Genomic DNA, 18,750 nt, shown 5'->3' with positions numbered 1-18,750 from the left:
TGCTGACCCCTGCAGCCCTGTATCCCGGCTGTAGTGAGGAAGATGGCTGGCTTCTGTGCTGGCCACAGGTGATATCATCTCAGGAACATGCTGAGCCCTCTCTCCTGGGTCCCTGTTGCCATGGCTGGAGTCCAGCACTATCAGATAGGTTCCACTTCTGTTTCTTGTGCTTGAGCTAGAGTATCGACATTTCTTTAGGATCTCAGCATAGTATGGGCCAAATACCTGCTGATTATGATGCATCAGCTTGACAAACTTCCGGCCTAGTTCTGTCAACTCTCCTTTGATGTGATTAAGGCCTTCAGGGAAGTGTAGCAGAGACTCCTGCATACCATGAACCAAACAGCATTTGAGAAACAAAAGGAGGCGCTATCAATGATACTACGGACACGGTTTTCTTTCTTGGTGATGTTCTGGAGTTGTCCTATAAGACATACTGTGTTTTCATTGCTTAGGGCAGTAAAGCCCAGGTCCTTGAGGCCACAAGGAATTTCCTGAGACACCTGTTCACTCACGTTCAACATAGCTTCTTCAGGCTTGGAGTTAAATTCCTCAGTCACAGCCTTGGTTATACATTTCAGTTTATCCACAAATCCAGGTGAGTTGAATAAAATTGAACCAGAGAAACTTCTAGCCACTAGTAAGACTGAAGCCAATATAGTCAAGTGGCGCAAATGGGACCCCATTTCCTGGACCTGGATTCTGTCCATCAGCAGAGTCTCAGGGAATTCATTTTCAGGATCCCAGAGGAGGAGATTCAGGTAGCCCTGGTATAGCACCATTATGGGATTGGGAGGATCTGAATTCTTAGCTGCCTTGTTTGGAGGTGAACAGGCTGTGCTGGAGGAGCTGGGCATGTCAGGAGAATTCAGACATGGTGTAATGAGGTCTGTGGCTGCTTTGGTTAGCCATTTCTTGGTGTAATCAAGGAGATTGGGTTGTTTGTCAAGGAGTTCCTGGAATTTAGCTCTTTCATACTGGATGGAATATTCCTGCAGGTAGGGTCGAATGCTCTGGATGGTATAGGTCGCCATGTCCATTTTCATTAGGCCCAGAACATGGAAGATGCCCATCAGTAACTGTACTGCATCTGTTATGCTCTGTAGTTTCTTTACACTGCTTCATCTCAAACTGGTGCACATAGCAGGGTCATCAAACAAAGAATGTAGCTAGAGAGACGAGAGACATCTAGGGCTCCATGTTCTGCTTCTTGCTTGAGGAGATCCATGTTCAGAACTTCTTTAATCTCATTTTTTAGGTGAATGTGGCGTGGTAGTAGCAGTGATAGCAAAAACTCCTTAACTTTTGTCATAAGTTCAAGAGCACAAGTGAATTCGGGAGGATTACTCAAGAGTTGTTCTCTTAAATGGCCCCAAAAAACATTGTACAATGTCTCCATGAACCTGTCTTCCAGACTGTTTGGAGATAAAACATTCTCTTCCATGTAGATATCTTGGTTTACCATGATTTCATGAGCAATGCTCATCCTGGAAACTTCATTAATTGTTTCTATTAGACGAGGAGAGTACCCTGTTTCCCTGAAAATAAGACAGTGTCTTATTTTAAGGTGTGCTCCCAACATGCGCTAGGTCTTATTTTCAGGGGACGTCTTATGTTTCCTGTAAGTAGGTCTTATTTTTGGAGGATGTCTTATTTTCGGGTAAACAGGGTAGTTATTTAAACAGAAGTCTTCCTCTTCTTGGTTCTTCTCTGATGTTTCAGAATTATGGGCTCCACACTTTGCTTCATTGGGATCAATTTGAAGTACAGTTTCCTCACTCTTGGGCATCTTGATGTTCTCTCTTCCTCTGTTCTGGACCGGCTGCCCCCTGTCTTTTGTTTTTGAATCACATTAACTATAGAAGCATCCCAGTCCATGTTGTACTACGTGTTTCCTAAAGGAGTGGGAAAGACTTCATCACTGGGATCTATACTTGGTGAAGAATAGGAGGAAATGGCATTTGCACCTCCAAAAGCACAAAATAAAAAGAGTTACCTCCTGCTGTCACCTCCCACCGCCTTTGTGAGTACTTATTCTCAGGACAATTGCTGTCTGTTTTTCCTGTTTGATATTAGCCTTACCACTAATGTCTGGGAAGGAAATGAATTGTGCTTTTCTGAGATACTAAGACTCATGTAAAGACTCCTTGGACAATGAGATTAACTATCTAGACTGAATGACTTTTCCCAGTTAATGTAGATACAATTTACAAGGGTCTGCTCAATATTGTTAAAATGGTTAAAGATGAATAGCTGGAGCTTTTAAGGGTGGATGACCAACATCAAAATAGCCTATTAAATTGTTAAATGGCAAGTTCCTATCACATTCTTGAGTGGCATAAAGATGTCATATATTATTTGCAATTATTTTCTCTCTCACTTCCACATTTGATCCTACCTTTATTACTTTTGCTACTTTATGTCATCTAAATCATTATGTCCCTGACTTAGTTTCCTCAAGATGTTGTGACAAGCTACCACAGACGTAGTGGCTTAAACAACAGAAATGCATTTTCTCACAGTTGTCGAGGCCAAAAATCAAAACCCAGAGTGTCAGCAGAGGTATGCTCCCTCCAAAGACTTGGAGCTTCTCTTTGGTTTCTGGTTCCATGGACTTGGCTTGTCTGAATGTTTATGATTCATGGAGAAAGATAAGAACTGCATCTGGGTTTAAAAAAAATTCTGGGTGATTCTAATGGTTGTTGTTCCCCATTCTTTCAAAATCTTAATTTTTGAAAATGTCATTTTTATCTCTTGCATCATCAATGCAGTGAAATACAATATCCTATCAACAATGGAAATATGGTACAGGAGAATTTCTGGACTTTGGAATCAGCCAAGCTTGGGTGTGAAATTTGGCTATATCTTGTACTATTACCTAAGTTCTCCAAGGTTCAATTTTCTCATCTGTGGAAGAGAGATCTTTACATTATAGTGCCATCGTGAAGATAAATGAGATAATATATGTCACATCCCAACATATGCTTAGTCATCAACTAAATGGAAACTATTATTAGGAAAAGGTCAATTTGGCAGACCATGTGATTTCATAGAGCTATAATACAGTTATCTAAAATAACTCATTAATCATATGTCATGATTCATATTATTTTAATATAGGAAAAGAAATAGTCTTTATAAGTTTGAAGATTATGGCAAGGTTCTACAAAATAGAGAATGTGGTAGGAAATATTACCTGTTTACCTATGATGGTGGTGATTTTTCAACTTCCATATAATTTCCAAACTCATAAATGAAAAATCCCTAGTATTTCATTGCTTGAGTGGCTGCATCTAAACGTCTATGGACTGAATTCTTTCTCCCCCAGATTCATACACCGAAACCCTAATCTCCAGTATGACTATATATGGAGATAGAGTCTTTAGAAAATGTTAAGGTTTATGAGGTCATAATTAGGGACCCTAATCTGGTAGGATGGTGGTCTTATAAAAAGAGGAAGAGAGAATGATCTCGATCTCTCACTGCCATGTGAGGTCACAGTAAGAAGGCAGCTGTTGGCAAGTGAGGAAGAGAGTTCTCATCAGAAACCAAATGTAATGGAACATAGATCTTGGATTTCCAGCCTCCAAAACTGTGGGAGTTAAATTTGTCATTTCAACCACCCAGTCCATGGTTATTTTATTATGGCAACCCAGATACAACCCTCCATTAGGCCTACACCCTTTTCTAGCACTATCCTAAAGGAGTATATACTTAGAATTTTAATGAACATTTCCACAGGTCTGCTACTTCTCCCTATTTCTCATTGGTGGAATGTAAAGATGGCTGGGGTTATACTATAGGCAACCAAGTGTGTTTTAGAAATAAGTTCATAAGAAGCCCAGCTCATCAAGCACAAACACCATTACAGATTTTTCAAATGGGATCAGACACATTGTTTCTCTTAAATCAGGATGGGTACTTTTCCTTGAGTAACTTTTTTTTTTTTTTTTACTTTTTCTGTGAGTAAATTTCTTGACCACCTGGGTGAATTTATTGTTCATGCCTCTGCTCAAAAAGCTTAGGTATTCACTACTGCTTTCAGCGTAGTTGAAAGACTCACCAATTCATAATTACCAAACCCTCCAATGCCTTAGCTTCTCTGCCTCTTCATGGGAATGTTCAGTCAGGTCAAACTGGTACACGGGTGTGTCCCCCTGGCCAGTCTTGTCCTTCCACCTCCACACATTTTTGCATCTCGTTCCCTCTACCTCTGAACAACACTTGCTATCTCACCTCCTTCCTGCTCTGAGAAAGAAGGCTTTGCTGGCCACTCCAGGCAATAACTCAGTTCAGGGAGCTTTATTCGTATTGAGTCACCCTACTCCCAGCACTATCCACAAGGTAAATATTCATAAATATTGTTGATCTAAATATATTTCTCTATTCAGAGAGACCTTGAGCCTCTAAGTCACTTCTTGTCTGTATCAGTCATTGGAAATGAATCACGAACCTTCTTAGAACAGTCCATATATATTTTTGTGACTTTTTGTTTACATTTCCTATTGTTATTTCACCTTCTACCTTTCATGTGAACTAAATCAAAAGCTTCTTAAAGACTCTCTCTCATGAATGAGATTTGTAGCCAGGAAAAAAGTCACAGGTTCCCTTCAGGTCTTCCCCACTTGCTAAGAATTACACTGTTGAGTAAGTCACTTACCTTATAATAATTTCCATTGGTAAATTGAAATCATAATACCTACCTAATAGGATTCATGTGTGGGTTAAATGCTATATTGTGGTATATAATATCCAGCACAGCACATCCACCTAGTAAATTCTTAACAGATGAGAGTTTTATTCTTGCTATGTTCCACTGCTCCCAGCACCTCCTGAGGATACTTTATTTTTAAGTTATCGATTTAAATATATCACTCTCTATAAAGATAAAATGAGGGGGGAAAACGACAGATTTAAATCATCTTGTAAAGCCTTTTCTAACTTGAGATGGCCTGATTCTATGAACTTTAAAGTGCATCAAGATACATCACACAGAAGGCGACTCAGTGTTGAACAATAACGTTCTTTAAAGTAGCTGCTGTGTTTCCCACATTTCTTTCATTGTTCAGAAAATGGCTCAATAAGCCCACTAAACAATTTGGAATTCTTCCAGATCTTGTGAGCCCATTGTTTGCAATTTTCTAATTGGCATTTTACAGTCACTTTGGACCCAAAGGAGAAAGTCTGAAAATTTATTGAAAGTGATGGAATTTTCCAGTTATGAAGCAGAATCTTAATAATCCCAGAGACATCTCACTCTTACAAATGTCTCAGCAAAAGGTTAGTGTGAATGTAATTGCCTGTCAAAATTTTCCAATTATGGACTAGTTACGAGTCACCTTTTCTTGAAGACAGCTAAAGGCAGTTGTATACAGACTCTAAAGTTTAATTTGGATGATCTTTACCAAAAAGTGAAGCTCAGAAGAATCTGTACTCTTGATTTAAATTTGAATAACATACTCTTTTTGGTTGTCCTCTCCCTATATTGATTCTATGCCCAAGGGGTCACTGCCTTTTGGAACACAGACATGGCATTGTGTTTGAGTTGGCAGCCAGGGGAGACAGAAGGGAAAAGGGATTGCAGGAACACCAGAATCCCTGTCTCTTCCAAATATAAACTCTCCTGGTTTTGACTCAGCCTAAAGTTTCTACTTTTGGAATCAAATTTATGGAAATATTAGTTTTATAAACATGTTTAAAAAAAAAACTTATGTATACACATATACAGAGGGGTGCAATGCAAAACTTAAAAAACATATGGAGATATTAAAAGGCCCACAAAGTAGTCCTGAAAGTAAAATTTTAAAATCCTATTTGAAAATTCTGTCTGGCGCAGCACCATGTAAAAACCAAGAATATTTTATGATGAAAACATTACAAATAGAAAACACGTATCTATGTTTTGATATGCTCATGATTTTGTTCTTAGGAGCAAAAATCTGCTTTTGGAAAATCTCTCCATTGTCTCCTCTTTCACTCCCATACCCAGCTAGCCCATAGGGTAAGAAGGATTTAAAAAGAAAAATAAAAAAGAATGTCACATATAAATCACTTTGGATATGGTACCATTATGATGTCCTTAGCATATAGCAGTGCTCAGTAAACAATATTTGTCTTCTCCTATAATGGAAAAGGCATTCCAGGTAGGAAAATAGACTTTCTTTTTGAATGAATTAGTTAAGGTAACACTGCTCAGTATAAAAACAAACAAAAGCAATCTTCATAATGTAGCCCAATAGAAGCTTATTCCTCACTGACATGAAGTCCAAACCCTGCGTGAGTGGTGGGAGGTAGGGTGTGGGAGTGGAGGAAGTCTCCACCCCGCACTGTCACCAGGGCCCTAAGCTGGGAGTCTCCACCCCTTTCCACATGTGTCTTCCAAGAACTTCCTGTTTCTCAACTTCCAGCTGGCAGATGGGGAGCAAGAAAGTACAGAAGGCGCCACCATTTCTTAACTATCTCGGCCCAGAATGACACGTATGAGCAGGATATGTGGACATTTGATTTTAAAAATAAAAAAATTAAATATTTAAAAAATTAAAAAAATGTTAAATACAGCAAATAAATACAAAGCAAAATGACACATATCACTTCAGCTCAAATTCCACTGGCAAGAACTAGTCACATCTTCCTACCTGGATGCAAGGAAGGGCAGGGCTGGAAAATGTGGGTCCTGAATGGCAGGGCTTTGCAGTAACAACCCTACACTATAGAAAGGAAGTTAGCTACCTTTGCCACAGTAAAACACAAGGGAAGAGAGATGAAACACAAGCCAAGAACAGTGGGCAGACTTGCCTGGCTAGAATATGAATTGGAGCTTCACAGCAAATGAGAATAATTAGACAAAGGCAAACAACCAGATGGTCGGAGACCCAGGACCCTATCATTATGAATTTTATTTTCATGTAAGAGACAGCTGTGAGTCAGACCTTGAAGAAGACGTATTTGATAAGCAATGATGTTTAAAGCAAATACTATAGCTTCAGAAAAAAAAAGTTTATGTCATTACAAAACGAAGCTAGTTTTTATCCAGGCATGCCTTCCTGCTATGGAAATTCATAACCCCCGATGAATGATTGCACCACTCTTCTCACAGAATTTCTGCATCCCTCCCAAGTAGCCCTTTCAGTTAATGTGCTTTCCCAGTTGCTTCTACAGCTTGCAGAAGATGCTGCTGTGTTTGTTCACTTGCTGTTCTGCTTTAATCGCTGCCTCCGCTGTGTTTGTTTCTCCTTTCTTTGGGCCCAGACTATTTATTTCTGAAACCCATCAGCATCCAATTAGTGTTAGGATTCGTTTCAGAGAAACCCAAGGGAATTGCTTCTGGGTGATTTTTCAGCCCATGCGTTTGGTGCAGTTGAAACATCGGTTCTTTCTCTAGACTTGGATGATGTGCAATACATAAAACTAAGCTATTCAAAATTCAAGTTCTGGCATTTCAATACCTTTGTTAAAATGTTTAAATAGAATATTCCTTTAAATCCATCAATATGGAATGGAAGACTTGTTACTTTCCTATGTGATAATTTCTTACATCTTCCATACCATCTTTCATTAGCCAAAGAAACATCTTTCACCTCTTGGCCCAAATGACACACGTGAGCATGAGATGTAGGCATTGAAATAAAAGTCTTTGATTTTGTAACATAAATCAACGGGAAAAGGAAATGCTGTATAGAAATTCACATTTGCCATCAACCTTTTCATGTTTACATTCACTCAATAATACATTGTATTCCTATATAATCTGTTTTGGTTCACTTTCCATAAATTTCAGAAATGGTAGGTTGCCTATGGGAGAAATCACTGCTATTAGTGTGCCATCTAGTGGCTCATGCTGTGATTTTTCCCTTCTTTGTTGAGGTAGAAGAGCCTTTAAATGACATATGGAAAATACTCTTCTTGGGCGGCGCCTGTGACTCAGTTGGTAAGGCACCGGCCCCATATACTGAGGGTGGCGGGTTCAAACCCAGCCCCAGCCAAACTGCAACCAAAAAATAGCCAGGCGTTGTGGCGGGCGCCTGTAGTCCCAGCTACTCGGGAGGTTGAGGCAAGAGAATCGCTTAAGCCCAGGAGCTGGAGGTTGCTGTGAGCTGTGTGAGGCCACGGCACTCTACCGAGGGCCATAAAGTGAGACTCTGTCTCTACAAAAAAAAAAAAAGAAAATACTCTTCTTAGTAAAGTATCTCAGGAATGGAAAAAAAATATCCAACGTACTCAGTACTACTGTGAAACCAATTTATAATCACTCACACTTTCATATGAAAGATGAATCACAACTATAGCTCAGGATGAAGGAGGGAAGGGGAGGGGATGGGAAGGAAAGGGGGTAGTTCCATAGAGGGAGGGTTAATGGTGGGACCACACCTATGGAGCATATATTGCAAGGGTACAAGTCAGATCTACCAAGTATTGAACACAAATGTCTTAACACTGTGATTAAGTAAATGAGGTGAAAGCTATGTTAATTAGTAGGATATAAGCTCTCCAATTTGTACAAATAATCAACACATTGAATCCCACAAAGGCATAAATGTATTCATGATCTACGTATATATGACTTAATAAAAAAAATAAAATACATGACATATGGAAAGGCCCAGTAAGATTCACAACGGCCATATGTTGAGTTACACAAAAATTTATAGAAAAGCATGTGTAAATTCTTACTTAGCTTCACTTCATTTATTAATTATGTTAGCTATCAGAACAATTAAATGTATTTGTTGACTTATCATGATATATAAACCATATATGTATTAACAATATACAAGAACCAGAATACAGTAATATGTATTTGACCCTAAACTTAATTTGATTTACTTTTACTCTTGTTATTCTGATGATACCAGGATCCTATAAGTGTACACTTTGAATACCAATTCTGATTGTATACTACATAAATTTTGCGCTTTCTGGCTGCTTGGATTAAAAATTAGAAGTGATTCTGCATCTATAAAGGTTCAAACCTGCAGTGTCCAATGTGAGTGGCAGCATGTCCATTTTTTAATGAATAATTTGTAGAATTACGACCATAACCACATGATCTTATACATCTGCCCTATTTCTAGTAAGTAGTTAAATAAAGATTGAGAGATAATGACAATGATTTTATCTTTTAGTTATAAAACTTCCTTCAGATGCTTTTTTTTCTTAACATCTCAAAGTGAAAGAAGAGGTTTCTATAATTGTCATGGACTTTTTCATAGGCAAAGTATAAGGGAATAACTTTTTTCGCTATAGAAGATAGAAGACCAAAAAAGCAAAATCATACTCTTAAAAAATTTACAGATAGGATGGAAAGAAGTCTAAAAATTAGCTATTGCATGTTTGTCCTGGGAAACACCAGTCATTATTATCTCATTGTTATAAAACATATATATCTTATTACGAGGATAATAGTATTTCTTTTTTTTTTTTTTTTTTTGTGGTTTTTGGCCAGGGCTGGGTTTGAACCCGCCACCTCTGGCATATGGGACCGGCGCCCTACTCCTTGAGCCACAGGCACCACCCCGGATAATAGTATTTCTTAATCACAGCCATTATCACAAACACAATCATGTCAAGAGAAGTTTCTTTAAGGCAGACAAAGGAAACAGACACAATAATCACTTCATTATTAAGTTCTTAATGTGTCAGGTGATTTATAACTTTTCTCATTTAATTCTCATGTCAACCTGACACACTACCATTTTACAAATGAAGAACCAAGGTTGAGTTATTAGATAACTTATTTAAAGTTACATCACACTGCCAGTAAAAGGCCACGACTGGTTAAAATCTAAGTGTGTCTGATTCTGGAGCCCTCACTTATAAATGTGACCAAAGGTACTTCATAATTATTTGGTAAAAATGTCCATTGTTAACCTATTCCTCTTCAAAGCCCAGCACAGAGCACAGCACCTGTACCTTCTCCTATTTGCCATCATCAAATCAACAAGAAAGCAAAACGTAAGTGGTAGTGACCCTTGACTAGTACACTATCTAGTTACATGGTGTCAGACCTGCCATTGCAGAAGCAAGGCTACAAATCATTTAGATAACATGATCCTCAAAAGTCAAGGTAGATAAATCCTTTGTCAGTGTTTTTAAATGATGCCATCATCACCACAGAAGAGTGTATTTACTCCTGATTTTCTCCAAATGACCAGCATTAGGCTCTTTATTCGGAAATTTTTATGTTATAATGTACGTTGGCTAATACCGTTAGCTTTGTTCAACAACCTTATAAGTCAAAATGCCAGACCAGTGCTTTTACCCTATGTCAAGGACCTTCTCAATCTATTTTAAAAGTTGAAAACAGACCACTGTGTTCTATAAAGACCAAAGTATAAAGGCTGAAATTTCAAGAATAAATTTTAATGCTACAATCATATAAATTTTGCAAAATTGATCCATATTTACTGCATACTTATCTGCTAACTAGATACAGTGCTAAGCAACCAGCACGAAGGGTTATATGTAACTCACAGTTCTTCCCCACAGCTAAACAGAAACAGGAAAGCTTATTTGGAGTTTGTTGAAAGCTTTCTGAAGATTCCTGGGCCTGGCGAGAGACCCCATTTGTCGGCCTTCCCATACCCAACCCTTCCTTACTTTCCCCAGCCAATGGAACCTCAGTTTGTTGAGGTGGCCGCTGAGATCTCTCCCTCTTTGGGATAGGAGGTCTCCATCCCAAGGTCAGGGATGAATCATGATTGGTCTAAACCTGCCTTAGTAATTTTGTTCAATTTCATCTTGGAGTGACCACGTGAAATGTTTTGGCCAATGAGATGGAAATGGAAGTTTTGGGGTGAGGATCCCGGGAAAACGTTTGTCTTCCTTATTAACATAGATAAACTTGCAGAACACAGCTTTTGCCCTTCTCTGCTCTCTGCTTGGAATGAAAGCATGGTCCCTGGAAGCATAGAAGACATTTGTGACCATGAGATGACAAGCATCTCATGGACAAAAGTCAATTTTCTAAGGATGGTAGGGCAGGATAATAAATTTCTGATAGCATTGTTGAATTCCTTGAATACCTAATATCCCAGGGTGGCTTACCTTTGGACTTCTGATGATATGCCACAAAGCTATATTTATTTAAACTGCCTCTTACATGGGTTTCTGTTACTTGCAGCATAGTATATTAGGTTGAACCATATGGTATTGACATTTTCATAGGACAAAAATAGTTGGAGATAGTTTTATATGATTCAACCAATTTTATGATTTGATGCTGAATTTAAGACCATTTCACTTCTCCAGAAGTCAAAAGCTCTCTTTTCTCTCTCTCGTCACCTGACACCACTCAAAATAGATATTTTTAAAAAAAATATTTCTGACATTTTTTATCAATGATATGCCGTAAAATCAGTTTACTGGAGGAGGGGAAGCCTTGATTTATCAATTTCCATGTATAAATCAGTGTTTTTCAATCATTTTTATCTCGCATTATTTGGATCAAAAAAAACTTTGAAAGGAATATACTTACTGTGCTTTGAACTTCTTTTAAAAATAATTTAATTAATGATCTTTAAAAATTTTCGTGGCACACTTAAGATCTTCTCACAGCACACCAGTGGAAAAATCACTGGCATAAATATTACCACTGTGGCCCATTTTAAGCTACCAACTTGGTGTGCTAAATAGGAAATTTAGAAGAGATACTTAATACTCACCTTTTGGGAGTGGGTGATACAGCCAGCTCCACCATATCACTGCCTACCCACTGGCTGGAGCTCTCAGTCATAGTAGATGATGGGCTGAGCCAATGTTAGAAGGTGATATATTAATCCTGTTCTTATTTCTCTTTGTAAGGTTGAGACAAAGATAGGAGAAAAAAGATAGAATTAGGACTTAGAGAAATTGACAATAGGGATGTATATCTTTGCCCTTTGATTCATTTAGAACTTATAGAAAATATGTAAGAGTAGCAACAAGTGAAACCTAAAGTAATATTTACTGAACATGAATTTTTACCAACTAGCTCTTCTATTGCCCAACTTTCATTAGTTGTCTCTAAAAGAATGGATATGAAAGAAAACTAAGACATCCTTCATTAGTTATTTACTTTTTGAAAAATCAGTATTTCGTTGCCATTAAAGATGATGAAGCATTTGATTAACCTATGAAAGTGACTTTCATAAAGCACCTCCACACATCACACACACACATACACACCCTTCATTTTCTCTAGCTATAAAATGCCAAACAACTATCTAGCTTTATTGACATTTGTCATTAGTTTTAAGTAACTTATCTAAGAAATGATGGAAATTCTTCTCAGTTTAAATTCGGGTGCTAGAATGACCCAGCCATTTAACATGAAGTCTCCACATTACTTATCATCTCCATCTTTTATCTTTTTCTTTAGTAATTTTAGTATCTGCAAATTAAGTGGACTAGAACATACTAATAGTTACCCTGAGAGGTGTGTGTGTTGTGTTTTGTTTTTTGGAATGGAATTGATTTATCCCTACATCAATATGGGCTATCCTGACAACTCAACAATAGGGCAGATTCAAGCCATCAATGATCCTATCCCAACCAATCAACGCCTTGTCAAGCCAGCTAACTGTGAACCAACCTAGATCTCTTCTTTCACTCAAGCTCTAAGTCTAATGAGTCAATAGCAATGATAGTAAGTGCTAAGTAAATACTTGCTATGTGTCATGCACTATTTCAGGGTTTTAAGTTACTACCCCCATTTTGGAGATGAGAGAATGGGAGCAGAAGTTAAACAATTTGCCCAAAGTCATGGCAAAGTGGCAAAGCGTGCAAAATGTGAACCCAGGCAGTCTGTCTCTAGAGCTCACCATCTTTACTGCCACATTCTGCTGTGCTGACAGAGTTACGGTAGATTCTCCTGATAAATTAACTGCTCAGATACAATCTACCTTTTCTTCACTATGCCTCCTGAATTATCACTAGTTAGGTTCATCATCAGATTTTGGCTAGATTCACTGTAATAACCTCCTAACTGAACTTGCTGTCTCTGGTCTTTTCCCCACTCTCTAGTGCTTACTTTATTTAGCTAACAGAGTGCTTCTGTCAGACTGCAAATCTGATTGGTCTCCTCCCTGTAGCTTTAAGAACAAAGCTGAAACTTCATCTCACTCTCTCTTTTTTTTTTTTTTTTTTGAGACAGAGTCTCACCCTGTCACCTTGGGTAGAGTGCTCTGGTTTCATAGCTCACAGCAACTTCAAACTCTTAGGCTCCAGCGATCCTCTTGCCTCAGCCTGCCAAGTAGCTGGGACTACAGGCACCCGCCACAACACTCCGCCATTTTTTAGAGACAGGGTCTTGCTCTTGCTCACGCTACTCTTAAACTCCTGAGCTTGAGCAATCCACCCGCCTCGGCCTCCCAGAGTGCTGGGATTACAGGCGTGAGCCACCTCACCCTTCCCGAAAATTCATCTCTTAATAGTCTTGGCTTTAGGTGTTGTGGACCCTGTCTTCCTCCACCTACACTCCCCTGCACATTCTAACAGTGCAGCCCTCCTACATCACCTGAATTGTCCCAAATGATCATGCTCCCCACAGCAACTCTTTGGCTTTGGGCATACCTTGCTTGTTTCCAATAATGAGCTGACCCCCTTTCCTTTGTGAGACCAATTTCTACCAGTCCCTCAAAATGCTTGTCAAAGAGCTTCTCTCCACCCTCCACCATCTATCACAGTGTCCTGGGCAGAGTCTTCATCATAGCTATCCTCAAGGAGCTCTTAGTTCAGAAGGCAGATCAGGAAGCAAAGTAATCCAAAGAAGCGGGTAATCTCTGTTTTCATGTCACAGGTCTTAATTGTCCATAAAGCATCTTCTTACAGTAGTCACAAAAAGACCCATCATTTTTTGAATTGCTATGTTTAAACATGAAAGATACTTCAAGAAGCCTTAGCAACAGCAGGTGATTCTAGATGTATCTTTGTCATTCTCCTCATTTGTCACATTCATCAAGAGTAGTACTGTAAAGTTTTCCTATAGCACAAGTAATTTTTATCTTTATTGCATTCAGCAGTGTGGCTTTTGGCTTATTTCTTGGTGTTCTTTAATTTCTTTGAAAGACTGAAGGCACAACGGCGCCCATAGCTCAGTGGGTAGGGTGCAGGTCACATACCCCAAGGCTGGCGGGTTCGAACCTGGCCTGGGCCTGCGAAAACAACAGTGACAATCACAACAAAAAAATATCCCGGCATTGTGGCAGGTGCCTGTAGTCCCAGCTACTTGGGAGGCTGAGGCAAGAGAATCGCTTAAGCCCAAGAGTTTGAGGTTACTGTGAGCTGTGATGCCACAGCACTCTACCCAGGGTGACAGCTTGAGACTCTGTCACACACACACAAAAAAGGCTGAAGGCACAAAAACAACCATGAGAGAGAGATCCAAAGATGTTTTATTTCTGGAATGAACTGAGTGCTCCCTATTGCTCTAATTTAGAAGTTTTTGAGATTTGACTCTGGACATGATGTAGGGAGAGGGGGTGGTTACTGGTAGGGAACCATGTGGTTCCCTCATAGGGAACAATGCACTTCACAGATGGGCAGTGATGAAATAGAGTTATCTACAATTAATTGAGGAATAAGAGAGTCCAATCTGGAAACAGTGTGTGAGGTCAATCTGCACTCCTGGGCAAGACTCTGACAGATTGTGAGCCTCCCCCACCAAATGCCCTTCACACTCCTCTCCCTCAGTAGGCATTTTGATATTTGATCTTTTGCACAGAAGATGAATTAATTAACAACTTGCTTGTGCAGATGAAACGCTAGAAGAAAATAGTTGCAGGCTATCAACACCATAGCCTAAGTTGAAGGGCACCTCAATATCAATTGTCCAAAATATTGTTATAAGAACCATAAGCCACGGGGCTCAGCCTGTCTTGCCATTTTTAAAAAGCATCTGGTAGAATTTCTTTGTGACAACTTGTACTCTTCTTTCTCAAAAATGCAAGCTCACTTAAGACTGGAAGCAGCATATTAAATTCAGAAATGGGGCTGATAAAATAGAGTGAAGCTATTATATTAGAGATCAGTGAGAATCCTGACAGTTTTACCATCATGTGCTTAAGGTTAAAACACTGAACTGAATCAATAAAAGGGTGAAAGTTAATCCTAAAAAAAAAAAAACTGGAGTTTTTTCTTCTTGTTGCCACTTTCATCACACTCTTTAGAAAGCCCAAAATATGAGGTTTGAGAGTTCACTGTGTTCTGGCAGGCCCATAGTACTGAATTATAGCATCATGCCTACCTATCCGATTTTCTATGCTTAAGACTTTCTGTCTACCTTTGACCATCATCAAAAAAATATCAAACTTCAGATAACTGTTTTTAAAACTATTCCCATAAAATCAATGGAAAGCAAGGGGTTAAAACTTTGCTAGAGGCCTGAGTTTTGCAGGGTATGGCTATAGTTAAGAATTAACTAGCTTCTGCCACGCTGCCTACTTTCCTATAACTTCTTATTGTTTTAAGAATCTGGTCACGAGGTTTATAACTTCCCTAATTGCTTCTATAGATAACACCTCTATTGCGGATGTTTTCCAGACCCTACATTCCTGCGGGCCCACTGACGCCAGCAGGATCAGTGATCCGCATGGTGGAGTTGACTCAATCAGTCCCAAGGCCGCTGCAGAGAAACTGACTCAGCCCAAGAATGCTGTTTCTATATCCCTGTGACTTCACCCCCAACCCAACCAATCAGCTATGCCAATTCCCCAGCCCCCTACACACCAAATTCCCCTTAAAATCACCAGCCTAGAGAAATTTCTCTGGTCTCCTCATTCATCTTCCCAGAGATGATTGAACTTTCTCTGCCGCAGCACCTGCTGACTGAGTGCATTGATTCTTTTCTGCACAGGAGGCAAAACGAACCAGGTTAGGTGACATTTTCATTTAAATACCCTGATAGGCAGAAATCCTAAAACAAAGTTGCTCTATCGCATGAGACATTCACATGGTTTCATTTGCTGTTCCTCTCTGTATTTATATTTTTAACTGACAACATGGCTTTGACGCCATGAAGCCATCTTAATATGGAAGGGTGCTAAGAGCTGAAGCTGTCTACCAGATCCTAAACTGGACAAGGAGAGCTGAAACCTGAGTAACCGCCCACATCAGCACACTTTGCTACTCCCCTGTCTTCATCAGCGTGACTGTTTTTCCAGGAGTCTTCAGCCCACACAAATAGCTTGATTGTTCATTAAAGAAACTTCCCCCAAAGACCTATCATCTCTTCAATGGAAAATATCAACCTCAGTTTGCACTTAAGATCCTGTGAACAACTTGCCTTGATAATTCCTCCCATCTTGGACCATTGGGTTTTGATCCTTGCCTATCCTGAACCCTGTTTTTAAAATGTACCTTCGGTTGTGCTTCCAGTTCTCAGGAAATTGTCTTTAATTTCCCCCATGCTGAGACAATACCAAAGCTTTGTGAGGTGGTATTCACCCTGACCTAGGTCAGCAATAAACTCAGGTTTCTCTTTTGGTAATGTTGGGGGACTAGTTGTGACAGCTCAGCAACATGCATTGATAGGAGAGGTCTGTAACTAGACCTTAAAATAATCAGACACCACTTAAATGTGAAGATGGCCCTAGACTGTTTTTCCAAACTGAATATTATAGAAAGGTACAAGGATTGGGATCATAAAATTCTTAGTTGTCAGGATAGACTAAAATCCTGGATAGACTAAAACCAATCCACAAGATGCCAGAATCCCATAAGTCTTCAAAAGCCAAGAATTTAGGCTGAGTATTTCGGCTCACACTTATAATCCTAGCATGTTGGGAGGCTGAGGCTGGTGGATTGCTTGTGCTCAGGAGTTCAAGACCAGTCTGAGCAAGAGTGAGACCCATCTCTACTAAAAACAGAAAAACTAGTGGGTGTTGTGGTGGGTGCCTATAGTCCCAGCTACTTAGGAGGCTGAGGCAAGAGGATCAGGTTGATTCTCTTGAGCCCAAGATTTGAGGTTGCTGTGAGCTATGATGCCATGGCACTCTACCCAGGGTCCCAGGGTGACAGACTGAGAATCTGTCTCAGACAAAAAAAAAAAAAAAAAAAAAAAAAATCTAAGAACTCACATGAGTCATTACAGTGCCCACATTATTTGAATGGAAATGCAAATATGGTAACATTTCATTTTGAAAGAAGAGAAGGGATATATATGAGCTATCACAAGTTTTCCAACATTTGCCTTTCAAGCTGATGTGTAGCAAATTTTAAAAAACAACATTTGAGGAGAGGTTTCCCTTAACTCATCTTTATGGTAATTTTTAGAATTTCATATTTGACAAACCACTAGAAAATAAAAGACACCACTAGATGGCGCGGAAGCCCACCTTTGTCAATGTGTACAGCGTTTTTAGATACCTAAGCTGACAAGCAGAAAAAGAAAATCTAGCCATTTGCTCATGAGTAAAAACTACAAAGAGCTAATTTATACAAAGGCATAATATCTATCCTGTGTTTAATTATTTGAAGACCCAGTTTTATTCCTTTAGCATAGTAGCATTTTTCTTGGAACATACAGATACCTACTAACTTCTCTACAATGCACATGGTTTTAGCAGATACTGATGTACCAATGGCTTGCTTTCCAATATTGAACAAATTATTAGAGCTTCAGGCAGGAATTATATAATAAAGAAATCCAGTTTATAAGAAAAGAGAAATTGAGTGAGGCTGCGACTTAGCTGGATTGTCAATCATGAGAAACAATATTACCCAGAATCTTCCACAACCAAGGCCTGCACAGCAAACAGAGCGTGTGCCTGGCTCCCATGGTCCACAAGACTCTCCCCGGTACTTCCACCCCTCGTTGGTTCTGTCTGCTGCCCTTCAGGGGCAAAAATTGTGGTTCTCTTGTTCACGGTTACTTTCTTGCTACCTACTATAGTTGGTCATTAAAGTGCCCCTGGCATGGTAACAGCAGACATGGCGTGTTGAACACATATTTACTCAAGAAGTTTTCCATGTTACTTAGAAGTGTTACAGGTTATTTACATTTAGTGCTATACTTGTAAATCAAGTATTTTCTTCAAATCAGAAATACAAACGAAATAAAGGGACAAAGTTCCATGACTGCACAGATGCAAAGTGAAGAGCCTGTATTAGCCCAAGTAGACTGGAAAGCACAAATTCGTCAGCAGTAGGAAGTAGAGGCCAGCAGTGTCCCCAAGGCTGGTGGAACATCTCCTGAGAATTAAGAGAAATCTTAGAGATTAGATGTTCCAGAGGGTGGAAATGGTTATTCTAGCCAAAATGATTAAAAATCTTCCAGACCCTTACACCTTCTGGGGGCAAGACATGATTGCAAGAGGGACTTTACCTACCAAATGCAATCAGTGTAACCTGGCTTATTGTACCCTCAATGAATCCCCAACAATAAAAAATAATAATAATAAAAAATAAAATCTTTCAGACCCTAGCAGAGCCAAGGTTATTACACAAGCATTTTAAAATAGAAACTATGCAGAGAAGTGGCAGCTGATGTGCAGTGACAGAAAGGCTCTGGGTCAACTGGCTCAGAGGTCTTGTGATGCTGAAGGAAGTGAAATGAGCCCGAGGCAAAGGAGAAGGCAGCTGGGGGAATACAGAGTCCTGAGGAGTAACCTTTGCAAGAACATCAGCGCAGGAGACAGCTGCTGAACATTCCCGAATAAAGCCGATCAGCTCAAGAGCAAGCACGTGTTAATCAGTCCTTGCTCCAGATTCTTTAAAATACAAATGCCTGGATTTTCCTGGTAAAATGCAGCTCCATGTCATGAATGAGCAGCGAGT

General features: G+C 39.4%; 1 pseudogene; it reads right to left on the bottom strand.

Moving 5' to 3' along the window:
* Window positions 1-202: 202 nt before the first annotated feature.
* LOC128561894 (T-complex protein 11 X-linked protein 2-like) lies at window positions 203-11,731 on the bottom strand (annotated as a pseudogene).
* Between the last annotated feature and the right edge of the window lie 7,019 nt (window positions 11,732-18,750).

Source organism: Nycticebus coucang, chromosome 12 (assembly GCF_027406575.1).
Source record: "Nycticebus coucang isolate mNycCou1 chromosome 12, mNycCou1.pri, whole genome shotgun sequence".
NCBI classification, from domain to species: domain Eukaryota; kingdom Metazoa; phylum Chordata; class Mammalia; order Primates; family Lorisidae; genus Nycticebus; species Nycticebus coucang.
Note: the sequence above shows the minus strand (reverse complement) of the source record. Positions and strands in the feature narration are given on the sequence as shown.